Genomic DNA, 16773 nt, shown 5'->3' with positions numbered 1-16773 from the left:
CGGTCCTACGGCCTCCCTGGTAGGGAAGGAGAGGGGTCTCGGGCGCGCATGGCTGGGGGCCCGGTTCCGGGAGCGGAGCCCTCGGGGACTAGGTGCGGCCAAGCCTGGAGCGGCCTGAACTTTTGCTCCCCGCCTCCTCGTCCACCCTCCTCTTGGTCCCCCGTCCCAGTCCCCTCCCCGCGCCCTGCCGCGTCTCCCGAGGCGGCGTGACTCGGGAGTTGCCCGCTTCTCCGCTTCTCCACTGCGTCCCCAGGCTGCCTGGGTGCGGCGAGCCGAGCACGACAGGTCTGAACCGCGCGCGGGGAGGCGGCGCTGGGGAGGCGGGCTGTGGGTAGGGGAGCTGTGGGGAGTCGGGGCTGCGGTGGCCCCGACCTGGCTGTGTGTGCCGATGGAGAGGACGCAGGGGCTTGGGCGGGGGGTGGCGATCGTGGCTCAGTTGGTCCGGGTGGGGCCCCCTGGAATCGCTGGGAGGCGGCCTCGGGGCAAAGGGAACCTGGCGTTGGGGGGGTGGGTGGTGGAGGTGAGGGGCAATGAATGGAGCGCTGCAGCGGCGTCTCCGACTCCTCTGGGGAACCGATTGGCCGGCCCGCGCGCGCCTCTCTGCGTGCCGAGCTTTTGCAGCAGCCTGCCTCCAGGCAGCGCTGCGTGGCCGCCCCGTCGCGGTCCCAGTGCCGGTGCTGCCCACTCGCCCTGCGCTCCGCGCTCCCGGCGGGGCGGCTGGAGCAGCACGGGTAGCCGCGGACCCTGTGTTCCTGCTGGCCCCTGGAGGCTGGAGGCTGGGGCAGGCTCCTGGAGCAGCACTTTCCCTCGACCCTGCCGCCCCTGAGTTCCTGCCGGTGGGTCAGTTGGGTTTCTTGGGGTGCTGAGGTTTCAGGAATGAAGTTTTGATTCTGGAAGCTTCTCGCTGAGGCTGCGCGTGGTGGCTCAGTCCCGTCTCCCAGTAGGGGTCCCTGAGTGGTGCGAAACCTCCTGAGGTCCCGGAAGGAAACTGTGGCCTAGGGATTTGGGTCACAATTTCTGCGGGTCCTTACGCATTATTCATCTCCATTTCATCCCTTTCCTAGTTGCAAAAGCAGTACTCCTTCTTTTCAGAACGCAGTGCTGATTAATTTTGCAAACTGTGTAGAACCAGGATCTCTTGATTGATAGATGAAGCTGTAGAGAATATCTGCGATTTTGTTTCAAACAGCCAGGGACTGGAAACCCCTTTTAGCTGGATTGTTTTAATGAAATGAGTTTCTCTCTGTGAGGCTCATCAGAGAGTTGGCAGGAAGATTTTTTTTTTCCTAGTCACCTCCTGGCTGGGAGACTAAGCAGGTGCAGTGGCCTGCCAGGAGTCTGTCTGCCAGGTGAGCTGGGAGTGGAGCCCCCCGGCCTGACTTGTCCTGCAAGGTTGCTGGCTGTTTGAGCAGGTGCCAGGGTCCCTGAAGGAGATGGGCAATGTGTTTGCTGCTTGTGCGTGAAAGAGCAGGGTTAATCCATCTGGGCCCTTGTACAGGGTGTGGGGAAGCAGGCGTGCCCTGCTTTTCTTTGATGATCAGAATGCCGGTGCTGGAACCATGGACCTGACCGGGCGGTAGGGAGCAACCTGGGAGGAGAACGGTATGGAAGGAAAACAGCTGCCCTAGGAGCTAGAGTGACAGTGCTGGGTCCCTGGCCAGGAAAGGTGAGGACCTGTCAGACCCTTGCCAGAAGGCTTGGGGAGGAGGCCAGGCTGGGACTTGGAGAGGGAGTGCTGCTTGTTTAGACAAAGTGCAGAGAAGAAACTCCGCATTGGCCCTGGGCTTTATGAACCTGTCCTGGGGAAACCATCACTTATTGTTGGGTTGAGACTGCCTGAAGCCGGCAGGTGCCCTGCAGATGGAGGGGCTTGGGGAAGAGGCTGGCCTGGGGCTGTCTGGAACTGACTGCCACCTGCAGGAGCAGCATACGCTCAGCTTTGGCCTGTTGGAAACAAATGGACAAGTCTTGTTAAAGTGCAAGGGAATTTTACAGCTTGTATATGTCAGCATGGGCCAAAATTTTAATAAGGGATTGGGGTGACAGCCTTCTGGAGAGCTCTGCAATGCTCCGTCTGGCCTGGAAGGATATATTGGGCGCTGGCATCACAGTCCCACAGGCCCAGGGACTAAACCAGAACGGGCACCCCTGGTGCCCGGTCACGGGTGGAGGCAAGAGATCAGGCCCTCTAGATTTCCTCTCCCCCTTGGCTCCTTCCGCAGCTCCTCCGTAAATTCCTGCTGTATGCGCCAAACTTTGTGGCTTTTGCCAAGTAAACCCCACAGTTGAGCCTCCTGAGTTAGGATTGATGGCATCCCAAACCTGGCTGGGGAGTGCTTGGAGAAGGCTGGTAGCACACTGTGGACAGGTGGACAAGGGCACGATGCACGGTGCAGGGGGAGTGGGAGGAGCCTCCTATTGTAGATGTGGAACTGGGAGCTCAGCGCATGCAGCCTGGTGTCCAAGTTCCCCACTGGCTAAGTGGAAAGTGGGTGCAGTCCTTGGCTGCACCACATTGGCTGGGCCTCTGAGAAGCTGCTAGAGGGCTGGATACTCCCTATGGCTGGGCAGCTGTTCCCGAGGTCATACGCAGAGTCTCCCCAGGCATCTGCAAACCACCATGGCAGAGGTGCCCTTTGGAGGCGGGGGAGGTCCAACTCTAAAAACCAAATTTCAAGCCGTGGCTGACCTGGGAGTGCTATTGTGGGGGACTGTCAGTCTAGCCACGTAGGGTCCCAGCCTGTCTCCCCACCCCCAGGTCTGTCTTTGGGGTGATGATGTTACTTCCAAGGCTAACTCTGTTGTTCCTAACTGTTAGGGTCTGATGCTTTGTGGAGTGGAGTCTCCTGTAGCAGCTGGCCCTGGGGTGAAGTGACTGGTATGTCCCCCTGGCTCGAGGTGAGGCACAGAGGCAGCAGTTGGCTGGCTGGAGTCGGAATGTCCTGCAGGAAGAAGCTGGGTGTTGTGCTGCTCCGGGCCAGGATGCAGCTCTTCCTGTGGAAGTGTGGGTGTGGGGGAGGAAGACAGCATTCTGTGCTGTGGCCCTTCCTGTTTGCAGCTGTGCTTGTGCTGGGCTTGTACAGGTGCGGCCCTGGCCTCCTGTCGAGGTGGGGTGGGGGATGCTGTCGGAGATGGCACACCGCAAGCTCTTCGCTGTCTGGGGGTAGATAGCAGGAAGACTCCAAGACTGACACCGTAGGAAGGAAGGGAATGAGAGGCGGGTGGGCGGCAGGGAGCAATTTTGGCTTCTCGAGGGAGGAGGCAGGCATGAATCAGCAAGTGGTTGAGTTAGGGGGAGGAGGCAAGTGGGAAGCGGTTTCTCATCCTGATGTCTTTTGGAAGAGGTGCGGAGGAATGGGCAAAGCAGCAGCAGTGTTTCTGGGTCTCCCCGGGAGTCCATGGGGGCAGAGAGCAGAGCCCCCTGCACAGAGCACAGTGCTCAGATTTGTGGGCGGGGCGGGGCTGGTGCAAGTCACAGTTACATAACATGGCTGCCAGGCGCCTTCCGGGGGGCCTCCGGGGAGCCCGCCAGGCACCTGGGGTAGTGACTTCATCCTGTCCCTGCTTGCTGGATCCCCTAGCGCTGGGAACGCTGCCGGACAGTTGGTTCCTGGGCTGTGCTTCAGCCCTGAAGCCCATGGCTAGTGACGGAGGGCAGCCTCCAGGCCTGAGATTGCACGCAGTTTATATATAAAATAGTGCTTCCAAAAGTTCTCGGAGATAGAATTGGAAGATGGATGTATTTTGGTGCAAAGAATTTTGAAGTCCAGGTGTGGGTCTTTGTAGCAGGATTTTTCATGAACTCTTGGTAGGCTCCTCCCACAGGCATGTCTTAGGGAGGGAGGCACCGCTCTCAGGGCGCCTACGAGGGTATAAGGTGGGAAGCCCCTGGGTGCTGGGACTGCACCTGGGTCAACTGGGCTGGTAGTTTCCCCTATCTGGCCACCCGTGCATGGAAGGCGGTGGCGGACCAGCAGCTGCCGCCCCCCTCTGCTCAGCGGAGGTGCAGGTGGGCCATGGGGGTTAGCCGTGTTCCACATGAGCTGCTGAGCAGTAAGCCGAGTGGGCAGAGACATGCTGGGGGCTCCTGTCTGAATGTCTCATTCCGCGTGTCTCTCTGAGCTTGAAAGGAGTTCTGAGCAGAGTGTGGTGGAGTGGGGCTGGGGGCTCTTGGCTGGGGCAGGTGCTCCCGGACACCCCCTCTTAGAATTTCTAGAACTCCTCCTGGTGCTGGCCTTTTAAGTTTCTGAAGAAAGCAGGGCTGGCAGCTCCTCAAAAGCAGGAGGTGTCATTATAATGAAGACTTGGAGCTTTTCCAGAGTTTGTGATGGAAATACTGAAACCCGCAGCCCAGCCTCCCAGGTGCCTGCAAAACGCTGCACCGCGGGTGGGACATTAGGCCAGGCCGGCCCTGTTGTGCTTGTCTTGTGGTCTGCTGCTGGCTTCACGTTTTCTCTTAAAACGGGATCTGTGTCGACCAATCTGGCTTTGCTCCATGTGGTTAAAATGAGGACAGTGGTTGTGCCCAGGTTGGGGGGCACCCAGGATAGGTGGTGGTTCCGTCTCTCCTGGGGTGGCTACAGGGCCCAGGGCAGTTCTATTCTCTGCTGTACCATGGTCCTGTGGGGAGCTGCCCGCTGCTGAGTGGTTGCAGAAGACATAAGATGTAGCACTGTCCCAGGCGTTGTTGCAAGTGGCCTCTCTTCCCCTCAGTTCCTATGCACTGCAGGACACGCCGCCAGCCCCTCCATGTTCTGCGCAGCTGTGTGCTGGGTGAACAAGACCTCTTTTAGCCCAAATGTTGGATCCTGTGGGCACTTAGAGGAACTTCACGCTGGCATGGATTCAAGTCTTCTTTCTACTCTTGAGACCTTGGATACTTAAGTGACTCGTGCCTCAGTTTCCCCATCTGTGAAATGAGACAAATAAACTCTACCTGGTCAGGTCATTTGAGTGGTAGAGTGGACACAATTTAGGACTCCAGGGAGCTACCCAAACTGAATCATGTCTTCTGGCTGAGTGAGGGGAGCCCAGTGGGGTCCATTGTGTTGGTTCCTGGTTAAGCTGATGGCAGTCAACGTGACTGACCCAATGCAGCGGGAGAGGGACCTCACGGGCCATTGGGCAGATTATTCCATGTAGCTAGGAGGAGAAGCGGGGCTGGGCTCCGTGTGTCCATGGCTTCTCCCCACCCTCCTAGGGCAGTGTTGACGTCCCCAGGTGTAGACCAGGGGATTTCTGCAAGGCAGAGCATCGTCCATGTGAAAGGAGCCCTCAGGAGGGGCTAGGCAGAGCATCGTCCATGTGAAAGGAGCCCTCAGGAGGGGCTAGGAGGATACCCCATGGTGAAGATGGAGAGTTCAGCTGGGCCCTGGCCTGGTAGGGGCTGATGGACCGTTAGGGGTACAGCGGCAGCTGTTCTCTGCTGTGGGAAAGTGCTCTCAGGCCCAAGGGGAGCAGCTTCCTTACTCCTGGCTGAGCACTGCCCTCATTAGCCGGGCTCAGTGCTGCATGCTGAGTGGAACCCAGCCTACCCGGAGCAGAGGAACGGACTGACTTTACCCCTGGGCCCGGACAACCTCACCTGGGGCTCCATGGGGTCATATCTGGTCTGCACTTGTGCCAGCCCAGGCCAGCTGGGCCCTGGCATGGTGATCCCACTCTGGTTCTACAGCCACTGCAGGGGGAGCTGTCCCTTCAGCCTCTGCCTTGTACCCCTGCTTCCTTGTGCACGCCAACGGTTGTGGGTCACTCCTGCCATATCCCCACCCCGTCCAAGGCTAACAACCCCCAGAGGTACCTGCGGTTCTGTGAGGTGTCAACCCAGAACTGGCCTGTGTGGTTCTAGGTTCTGGTTATCTGGGCACGGCCTGCTGCCCTGGGAGGACAGTGTCTGGGGCTCGTAGCCGGAGCCGCTCAGAGCTGCGCAGGGATCGAGTGTGCTGAGTCAAAAGGCAGGTGGGATCATCCAGGCCTCAGGGCATGCCCCCAGCAGACAGAGAGGACCCTAGATGTGGTAGCGTTGATCCTAGCCACTGAGTTGCAAAAGGAGTCATGACCCTGGATTCTTTGAGCGTTAGGTTCCGGGTCAATTAAAAAGGCAGTTGCCATAGCTTTTTGTGTCTGAAGAGTCTTATGGAAAACGACTCTGGAAATTTGGTTAGTGTTGGAGGACTGTGAGCAGGAGCTGGCTACTGAAGTGAGAAATGTGGAGGCCGTTAGGGTTTCCTACGGTGGTTATAAATACTGTGTCTTTATGCTCCATGCGCCTTTGTTTGGAATGTAAATATTTGCATTAAAAGTATAACTTGCATCCTGTGCATGTTTTTACAGACCGGAATTTCCAAACCCACCATCAGACTATTGGCCTGCCGGGGATTGCTCTCTGGTGTGTGATTCTGTTTGTGTAAATTTTGCCTACTGTCCATGCGGCCACCCAGGCTTGTTTTATCCACCCCAGGGTCTCCCTCATGAACAGGAAGTGGGAGGTGTCCTGACATGCACTTCTGACTTCCTAGTGGCAGCCACGCAGTGTTGGGGGACAGAGGGTTGTAGAGGGTTACCACCTGAGGGGCTGCAGGGTCATCTGGCCACCCTGGGGACCCCCATGTCATGTAGCCACATGCTGGATTTCTGCCCAAGGATGATTCTTCCTGCAGCCTGGTGGATGGAGCAAAAAGTTCTGGAATGCCAACCCGGGAACCCCTTCGCTGGTGGGGACAGCTCCTCCTCCATCCACTGAGCCCTGAGTCCTGGGGGCAGGACCCCGCAGGCCTTCTGTCCTCCCTCTGCCATCTGCAGCCTACCAAGGACAGGTGCGTGTCAGGCATCTGCTTGTGTGGGGGCCTTTGCTACCCCGGGGTCCTGGGGGTGCTGAGCCCCCCAAAGAAGAGGAAACAAAGGAGGAAAGTGGCTCAAGGGGAGAGGAGTGGAGAGAGTCCTGGGCTGGCGTCCCCAAGCTATGCCTTCCAGTGTCGGGCTCGGGGTTTCCCAGGTGACCCTGAGACCAGGCGGGGACCGAGCCTTGTCTGAAAGAGGCTTGTCTGGGCGTAGCCGTGGAGAGCTGCATGCTGCGTGTTCTGAGTGTTGCCGAACCGTGGAAATACACCATGGTTCTTTCTGTGCCATGCCACCACCCCACCAGCCCGACATGTGATGACGTGACCCTGCTTGTTTTCATAAAGATGATGTGCTCCAGAAAGTCCCCATCCAGGGGCCACTTTGGGCCAGTAAGTCTAGAGGGCACGATGTTGAAACTCAGAGGAATTGGCTGCTTTGAAGTTCTTGGGACTTGCTTGAGGGAGTTTTCAGCAAGGAGGCATGAGGGCTTTGAGGTTCCTGGGACTTGCTTGAGGGAGTTTTCAGCAAGGAGCCACAAGGACAGACAAGTATGATCGGAATGAGAGAGGCACTGGCCTGGCCCTGTGGTTTGTCCGACTCGGGGAAGCTATTTGTAACGGCTCAGCAGCAGGTGCAGTGCGAAATGAGATGGGGGATGCGATGGCCAAGCACAGGGGCGAGAGCTTCGGAGATGTGACCTCATCAGAAACACGGAGCGGGAAGAGTGTTTACTCGTGGGTGGGCAGTGTGGCTGCAGGGTCTGTGGGCCCTGCGAGGCGGGCAGGCTGGACTCTGAGAATAAAAATGATGCATTGAAAATCAAACGACATGGCAGGTGGAGGGTGAGAAGACAAATTTGTTCTCGGCCGTTAAAACGGAAACAGATCGATTGGAGAACGCCGGTCTGCCCACTCTGGAGTCAGCGATTTTGCTTATAGACAGAGAAGCGGATTTGCTCGCTCAGAATCCCCTCTGGGTCCCAAGTGAGGCCGTAGAACTGTCCACATCTTTCTCTCTGAAAAAACATTCACACGACAGACTTTTTTTAAAGCTCTTCAACCTGTTCTTTAAACAGCCCTAGTGAGGACGATGCAAAATTCACCCAGTGAAAATACGCCCACCCGTGCTTTCCACCTCTGGCAGTGCCCAGCCTGTGAGTAGGACCCCATACCATGTGGTCCTGTGGCCAGCTTCCTCTTTCCAGTTCAGTGTTTCCTGGTTCATCTGTGTTGTAGCATGTGCCACGGTTCGTCTCTTTTCGTGGCCAAGTAATGTCTCAAGGGTTGGTTCGATCACAGTTGTGCTGATTGCCAGGCAGTCACACCATCTCCACCTTTTTTGGCTCCTGGGAGTAATGCCAGCCAGCCTTTGTATGCACACGTTTGCTGTGTATTTGATGTATTTGTTTTTGTATGCCTTTTCCCTGGCCCTGGAGAAGGCTTGGTGCTCGACTGGGATCCTGGTCCCCCTTTTCACTTCCTTGGCCAAGATCTTGAATAGTCCGAGAGGACTCTGGGTGGACGTTGCTCAGCCCCATTTTGTAGATGGGGGAACTGAGGTCCAGAGAGGGCTCTTACAGTCAGGATAGAATCCGGGAATTTGGAATCACAAATCAGTTACTGCTAGTGTTTTCCAAACTCTAGGTAAAAACCCAGGTTTGCTTCTTGCTGGACATGGTGCAATGCATGCAGGCTGGCTGGTGGACAGAGGGTCATGGCCTTGCCCTGATCTCAGCCCGAGGTCGGAGCGCTCCTGTGACCCAGCAGAGGCCCCCCGCCTAACTGCTTAATGCCTCATCCTCCATGAGTTGCCAGTGAGAGCCCCGGCCTGTGGTGCCAGCATCCTTCCAGTTCTCCTTCCCTGCAGCAGCAGAGGCCGACTCGCTTATCCTGGGGATAATTCAATTAGGAACCAATTCGGAGAATGAAATTTTATCTGATCTGGCCCCACTCATAAGCAAGGGACTGTGACTGTGACTCCAGGCTACGTGTTGGAGTTGTTTTTAAAAGAATCATGCTGGGCTACAGGCTACAGCACGGAAAGAACTCTGCAGGGGCGGGCCTGGAGACCCCCTGGAGCCCCCCTGGAGCTGGGTTCCAGGCTCTGGGGATGCAGTCTTGGGGTTTAGCTCAGCCCCAGGCCAGCTTTGCCGCCAGGTCCCGGGTGGGTTCCAGCGAGGGAGACAAGGTTTGCCTACTCTCTCTGCTTAGGAATGCTCTGCTGTTAAGCTTCTCAAGGTCTCACAGTTGAGGTTTTATGGGTTTCTAGGCCCATCTGGGATCCCCACATCTGAGGCTGCTAAAGTCTCTGTAATGCAGTGTTTCCAGGAACCTCTCGTGTACTTTATTGTTTTCTAAAAGATTTTGTTTACTTGAAAGGCAGAGAGGGAGAGAGACAGAAAATTAGCCGCTGGTTCACGCTCCAAATGGCTGCAGTCAGGAGCCTGAAGCTGCATCCAGATCTCCTAAGTGGGTGCAGGGCCTAAGCCCTTGGGGTGTCTTTTATTGCTTTCCCGTGCATGTTAGCAGGGAGTTGGATAGGAAGTGGAGCAGCCAGGACTTGAACCAGCACTCCCATCTGGGATGCTGGCATCACAAGGGACTGTACCCCAAATGCCGGCCACTCTTGCTTGCTTTAAATTGCCCCTAGATGACATCCTGTCTGATCCCATGAAGACATGGCAGAAATTGTCATTAGGGTGTGTGGTTTGGGGAATTGTGCCGGGGAGGCAAGTCTGCATGCGTTGAGTGCAGTATGTGGGCTCTGCGGTCGGCTGGACCTGTGGGTACAAGGCTGGCTGGCGCGGCAGTTACCTCGCACATCCTTTGCAGTCTCGTGACGATGGTAACGGAGGAACGAAGCCGGACAGGAAGCTCAGTGGCCCTGAGTTGGAGTGCTGGTGGGGGATCTGCTGGGGACTTTTGGAGGAAACACACACTCTGTGGGCCTGCTTCACTTCTGCTGCAGGAGGCCTTCTGGATGTGCATACCCATGTGTGTGTATGAGTGTGCACTTGAGTGCACGTGTGTGTGTGCATACCTACATGTGTGCCGAGGGGCACTGGTGAGGCTCGGCCATGCTTGGAACCCCTGGAGGTGTGCTTCCAGCTCTGCCCTGGCCAGCACTGCGGACAGAAGAAACAGTCCAGTGCCCCTGCAGGCAGCCTGGTTTCTTCCCAGTCTGTGCTGAGGCTTCAAGAATGCTGTCTTTGCCTTGCAAGTTTGGATCCCCGGAGGGGGCTGACTTATGTTTTCCTCACTCTGTAGCAGATGGGGGCCTGTGTACCTGTTTTCCCGTTCCCTGAGGCTGGCCTAGCCTCACCTCATGCCCGCCTCCCTGCTATTGCCCAGGGCAGAGGCCCAGGCATCCCCTCCTTTCCCTCTGTCCCTTGCACAGAGCAGGTGTGTCTCTCAGGGTCTTGACCATGGGACACAGGATTGGATGAGTGGCTGGATAGATGGGAAGAGGGAAGGTAGGTGGGGGCCGAGGTGTGCTGATCATAGAGAACCTTGACTTGTGGTGTGGGGAAGGCAAGGGGCTTCCACGTCACCCCGTTTGCTTCCCCACCCTGCTCACCCTCTGCTAGAGCAGGGGACACGGAGACCTGCAGAGTGGGGGTGACGTGTCCTTATCTCTCAGCCTTGTCCACAGGCGCAGGTGGGGGCCTGGCCCTTCTCCTCTGTCTCTGCCCCATACTGCTGTTCCGGAGCTGGGAGCCACGCAGGGAACTGGACAGCTATGGGGTCCCAGAGTGTGCATGGGCTGTGGGATTGAACTTGCTGACACTTCTCAGATGCCTGGCTCCACATGAGGTTCTGGCACTGGAAACGCCAGCCCTGGGCTGGCACTGCTTTCTTGAGCGTTGCCCGCCTGCCTGGCCCTTCCTTGGGACTTGATTTGCCTCGAGTCTACTTAAGGGCAGTGCCTCCTCATGCCCTTGCTGCTTCCAGATCTTTCTCCTGTTGCTCTTTTCTTGCCATTAGCTGCCTGTCTGCTATTGGGCAAACTCTCACGCTGTCCCCGCTGCCTAGGTGCTGCTGTCACCCGGGTCATTGCAGTCACCCTGGGGTGTGCCCTGCCTTCCCATGTCCTCCATTGCGATGCCCTGGACGGCGTCCATAGCTGGTAAGCACGGCATAGCCTCTGACTCATCCACGGTCATTGTCCCTTAATGCCAGCCTTTCCTCCATGGGCACGTCATGCCTGGCACCCATGGTAGAGTCTGCCCTGACGGTGTCCCTCCCTTCTCTCCTGTCCTGGGCAGCCCTATCTGAGATGTAACCTCGCCACATTTTCTGCTTGCTGTTTATCAGTGGTTGGAGCCATGGGACATGGTTTTCCATCTTGGATCTGCTGATGAGTAATTTTCCAACAGTGGGAAAGACATACACTTCCCTATGTTTTAGTAAAGGAGGAGATAAGAGGAAAATGTTTTCCGAGCACTTGTATAGAGACTCCTCCCCGCATCAACCGCGTCTAGGCAAGGCCACACTGCCTGCCAGCTGGGACTGTGCTGACAGGCTCAGAACTGGCTGGGAGCTCCCTCCAGCTTCTGGGGCTCCCTGGGGCTGCTTGGATTTCGTTCCTATTATTCTGAAATAACAGACTCACAGGGGGTTGGAAAATAGCTGAGTTCCTGTACCTTTCACCCAGCTTCCCGCTGATACAGCATCTTGGGCCACCCCAGCACATTGTCCAACTTGACAACACAGTGAACCAAGCCACAGGCTTTTTTTTGCTGCATGCTAATTTGACCACATCCAGGGGTCCACAGCATATTGGGACGCATTTGACAATCTCCCCCATTTTAATTTAGATTAGCACTTAGACCTGTCCCATTGGCTGTCAGTTAAAATGCATCTCCCTCAGGTCAGCAAACAGACCTGTTGCATTCCCTGCACCTGCTCTGGGGCCCACATGCCCTGGGTAGGTGCCCCATGCCCAGTGTGTGCACACAACTTTCCTCCCCAGATCTGGAGCTGTGAAGAACGCTTCGGCAGAACAGAACATTAAGCAGGGAAATGACAGCTTCAATTCTGAGGATAGTCAGTAGCAAGTATGAGGGGGCTTCAAAACGTGGGATTAAGAGATAAGTCTGCATTGGTACAAATGGGTTTTGAAGCCCATGCAAACTTTCATAATGCATGGCTTCCCTGAACCTTGTATCCATGGGTTTCGAAGTTTCATGTGCCAAAATAGACATCCCATGCCACATTCCAGGGCCTTTTCCAAATACGCCTTCTGTGAAGGCCCCAGCATGTGCTCAGTTTTGTTAGTTTTATCTCAGTTCATATTCCCAGCCGCCTCTGAGGTGGATACAATCGTAGTTCCTTTTATAAATGGGAAGACTGACCTTACCCCACTCTCAAAGCTCCTGCTACGTAGTGGAAGAGTTGGGCCTTGAACCCAGGCATTCCGGAGCTGCCTCTTGCTTGCTCTGGCCAGCGCTTGCATCCTCTCAGACTTCCTCCTTGGTCCAGACCTGTGCCCCATCTGGCCCTTGTTCTCCCTGGCTGCGCTGCGTGCTTGGGCTGCTCACCTGACATCTCTGTTTCCTTTCCTGCCATACCAGGCATCATCTAGGGCTGCCTGTCATGTCTCTTTCGTATCTGGTGCAGTTGACTTTCTGGGTAGAGACCCAGTGTTGTGCTCGCAGAGCTGGACATACTTGAGATGCGTGCGGAACATCTCGCCCGCCCATGCAGCTGCTTGGAAGCCTGAGATTTCTGCAGCTCATCGGGCTCCACGGGAGCCGTGGTCCCATACGAAGTGTGTTCTGGTGCATTTTAATGAACCCCCTACAGACTGATTTCTCAAAGACGCAAAGGCCGCAGGTAGCGAGTCGTGCACTTGCTGTGGGATCCAGACATGCTCCTGTGGGGCCCCCTGGGCAGCCCTGCCTGGGAGACATACCTGGGACAAAAGCATTCAGCAAGTGTGTAAATGGTGTTTAAATTGTGCAGGCTTGGGATGAATTATGAAAACTAGCAGAGCAGGGCGCCTTGGAGGGGTGCAGCTGTTTCCTCTGGTTGCACTGAGTGCCATGCCTGGTCCAGGCAAAGCTTTCCCCATTTAAAGGGGCCAGAAGAGTGTGAGCCTCAACTCATAAATTTCCCTGATGGGGCCGTCGGCCTGAGCTGGCCTAGACTCCGGGGATGAATGTATAATCACATTAGCGTGATAAATTAAAGGGTCCCGGATTTTTGAAATCAGCAGATACTGTTACAGATCTGAGTGAGGACACAGGCTTGAGAAAATGGCTTTTGCTAACCTCACTCCTGGGAGTGGTGGAAGCTTCTGCTCTTGGCGTCTGCTTCTGGCTGTGGTGTGGATGGGAATGAGAGGAGTGTTGTCCCACCTGTGTGACCCTGGAGGTGTCTCCCAGACCAGCAGTGTGGTTTCCAAGGGCCACTGCAATATGAAAATGTGAGCATCTTATTCAAAAATCATGAAGAATTTCAAACTGGAGACAGCGGAGAATTAAACCAAGTGTGGGACAGCTCAGAGCAGGGGACCCTGCATGACTGCATGGACCACACCACAGGCAGGGCTGGCTTTGGGATCTTGGGCTCATCCTAGCAGCTTGTACCAGCAGTGGGTTTGTAAGTGTCCAAGGGCAAGAGGACTGCCATGTCTGTGTCCCTGGTTGTGCTTCTAGGAGCCTGGCAAGGTGCCTGATCCAAGGACACAGCTAGGAGACAGTGGCTGAGCTGGACCCACCCAGGGGCGAATATCCCTGCCTGCAGATGGGTTTTCTTGGGGCTTGTTTAGTTTTCCAGTCGGCCAACAGTCTAGCTCTGAATCCTTCAGAATCCATGGGGATGAGGGCTACAACAGAGAGAGAGAGAGAGAAAGAGAGAGAGAGAGAGAGAGAGAGAGAGAGAGAGAGAGAGAGGATAAGGATGAATTGAGTCTACTAAACTTTAAGTCTGGTCCTTCGCAAGAGGCTGGCCCATGGGCATTGCCCAGCACCCCTGATAGTTGCTAAACTGTGTGTGTCTGTGTCCTAGTGTTTGCACCCTGAGAGGGGGAGACTCACCCCCAGTGGCCCCTGCTCCTCCAAGCCCAATGGAAAGTCCCAGGATGGGGGAGCCCGGGGTTTGGAGGATGTCACTGAGGTCATTCCTGGGTCATGGAGAATGCCAGCATTTGAGTGTGGGGAGGGGCTCCCCACGCATCTTGGGGACGGAACAGCATGCTGCTCAGCGCACCCACCCCTTAGTGTGCTGGGTCTCTGTTCTCTCCCAGCATGGTGAGCCTGGCCATGTCCATGGGCAGTGGGCGCCCTTTCCTGCTGGAAGCATCCTGGGCCAGCTGCCAAAGCCAGGGGTGGGGGTCCAGGCCCAGCGAGCTATGACTGGGCAGGTTTTAAATGGGAGCCAGGACTGCTGAATGAGGATTAAGGTTTACCTTTCCCAGGGTGGGGAGGGAGGGTGCTGGAACTGTTCCCAGAACACAAGCAGGGAGCCAGGTCTGTGCGGGGAAGGGTCTCGGGGGAGTGAGCTGCCCAGGGACTGGATTGTCTCCCTTTGTCCTCCTTTAGTGCTGGAGATGTGGGCTCACTCGGAGCCAGGAGGCTCTCTTCCTCTCATTGTCCCAAACCCATGGCTCTCAATGGGGCTGTGACATTCAAAGAAAGAAAGAAATTGGTGTTCCTACTCCAGGCTGGAGAGAGAAAGCGGGACAGGAAGTGGCTACCCTAGAGGCTTTGGAGCTGCCCAAGGCAGGTGTGGAGGACAGGGGGACGGGCAGAGGTGGTAGGGGGTGAGAAGGGGGTCTGTGTTGGACCTCTGTGGTCTGGAACTGGAGCTTCTTCGGGAGGAGGAGTATCATTCAGCCAACAGTTAGCTCCGCGAGAGAACAAACCCAGCAAGCACCTAGCATACACAGGCAAAACGGATTGATTTCCTTGTTAAGATAGCCACCAGCATTGTCTTCTATTTCAAAAGGGAAAATAATTCCACAGCACGCAACTGTGTTTGTGCTACCTAGGGTGGGAGTCTGAGATGGTTTGGATAATGATTGTCATTCAAAACCTTCACCCAGAAATCTGTGCGTAAGAGAGGGAGCAAAATGGTGCGCCCTGACCATCTGGCCCCCTCTGCAGGCCTCACGATGTGCCTGGAGGCAGCAGTTGTGTGTGTCTCAGAGCCTCTCATTGCCACGCACCTCTTGGAATCTGTTCATAAGCGCATGACTTGGGTGCCTATAGGGCCTGTGAGTTGGCATTGTTAGTGTCCCTGCCATGGAAAGAATTGAGCAAGATCAAAGGGGATGGGGCAGGCAGGAGACCTGGAAGGGCCACTTGAAGCTCAGAGATGTTGGTGAACTTGTCCAGGGCTGCCCAGCTAGCAAGGGCTGGCTTGGGGTTTGACTTGAGGCCTGGCCACATGGCTATGCTCAGTTCTTTTTATGACTTGGGACAATCAGATGCGTGGGAAGCCCTGACGTTCCCTTCAGCAAGCCCTGACTACAGAGGGACACAGACTGGGAGCTTAGCTTGGCTTCTCCGAGTTGTGGTGAGCGGGTGTGCCCAGGCCCTGCCCTGGCAGAGCTTAGAGTCTGGGGGATGGGGTAGATGATATGGAGAAGTCCTTGTCAAGTGCTGGGTGATGGAGCTGCTGGGTGCAGGGAGCCCCATGTGGCCAGGGTGTGGGGCCTGCCGGAGGGAAACTCCAAAGCCAGAGCGGAGTGTAAGGGGTCCTGGGCAGCCTCCTGAAAGGGCAGAGCATACAGCCAGGGGTGTCTGGACTTGGACCCAGTTCCCCAGTGAGGTGCCTGGGGCTGTGGCTCTCTCCTTTAAGGTTCAGAATTGAGACTAAATCAGTTTACACTGGCATACTCCTTCCTCCCTGACCCCAACACTTGCTTCCTTCTACCGCAAATTGTGGCCATTACAGTCAGGGGGCATATCTGAGGGGATGTCATGAAGTTCATGGAGAAATGGAATTAGATCAGTTTGCGGACCAGGATTTTGGCACAGCCTGTGACAGTCCCACACGGTCGCCAGCTTGAGTTCTGGCTGCTCTGCTTCCGGTGCAGGTCCCTGTTCATGTGCCTAGGAGAGCAGCAGAAGATGGGCCCAGTACTTGGGCCCTGCCACCCGTGTGGGAGACCCAGATGGAGCTTCAGACTCTTGGCATAGATCTGGCCTGGGCCTGGCTGTTGCAGCCACCTGGTGAGTGAACCAGCGGATAAAAGATCTCTTCCTCTCTCTGTGTCAGATCTGCCTTTCCGATAAATAATTAAGCAAGCTTTTTTTTTTTTTTTTTAAATGATCAGTGTACTTAGGTGCAAAAAAGTTTTGAAATGAATGCATAGTGTTTTCATAATACAGATTTCTGTGAACTTCTGGAAAGTCCTTTGCATGCTTGGGTTTCAAAGTTCTTTTTGAACTGAAATAAGTGTATCTTGTAATTCCCTTCCCCCCACAAGCTCTTTGAAGTCTCCTTATGTGTTTAGTACCTGTTGGCTGTTGTGTCCAGAGGAGCTGGGTTTCCCCAGCTAGCACTGAGGATTACAGGGTTTCTCCACCAGGGAATTTGGTCAGTTCTCTGGAGGCAGCTTGCAGAGCAGAGACTTGCTGATGGCTTCGGTGGCCAGCCTTCCAGCCCCAGCGCCTTCCTGTGGGAGTCTTCTACAGAGAGAGGCAGAGAAGACCACATGGGCCTTGTCCCTTTCACAGCCCCACCTTGGCCCTGGGCCCTGCCCTGCACGTGCCCAGCCTGCAGGTGGCTGCACACAAGGCCTTGGCTACAGCTTCCTGGCTGAGTCTGCTCGGATGGAGCCGTCGAGACGTCGCTGGCAGCTGGAGGTCATTAGCTGGCCGTCTGCAAGCTGGGTTGTAAAATAAGCCCTAAGTGGTTTGGAACTCCCCGGGCCATTTTTAACTGCACGCATAGAGGAGTCTTTGCCTTGGCACCTCTGGCAGGA

At 55.8% G+C, this 16773-nt stretch overlaps 1 protein-coding gene across 4 annotated transcripts in view; it reads left to right on the top strand.

Annotated features, from left to right (window-relative positions):
* The window catches only part of CHST15 (carbohydrate sulfotransferase 15), a 59870-nt gene that overhangs the window by 897 nt on the left and 42200 nt on the right, over positions 1-16773 (top strand). The window lies entirely within an intron of this gene.

The sequence above is a fragment of the Ochotona princeps genome, chromosome 13 (genome assembly GCF_030435755.1).
Source record: "Ochotona princeps isolate mOchPri1 chromosome 13, mOchPri1.hap1, whole genome shotgun sequence".
NCBI lineage: Eukaryota > Metazoa > Chordata > Mammalia > Lagomorpha > Ochotonidae > Ochotona > Ochotona princeps.
Note: the sequence above shows the minus strand (reverse complement) of the source record. Positions and strands in the feature narration are given on the sequence as shown.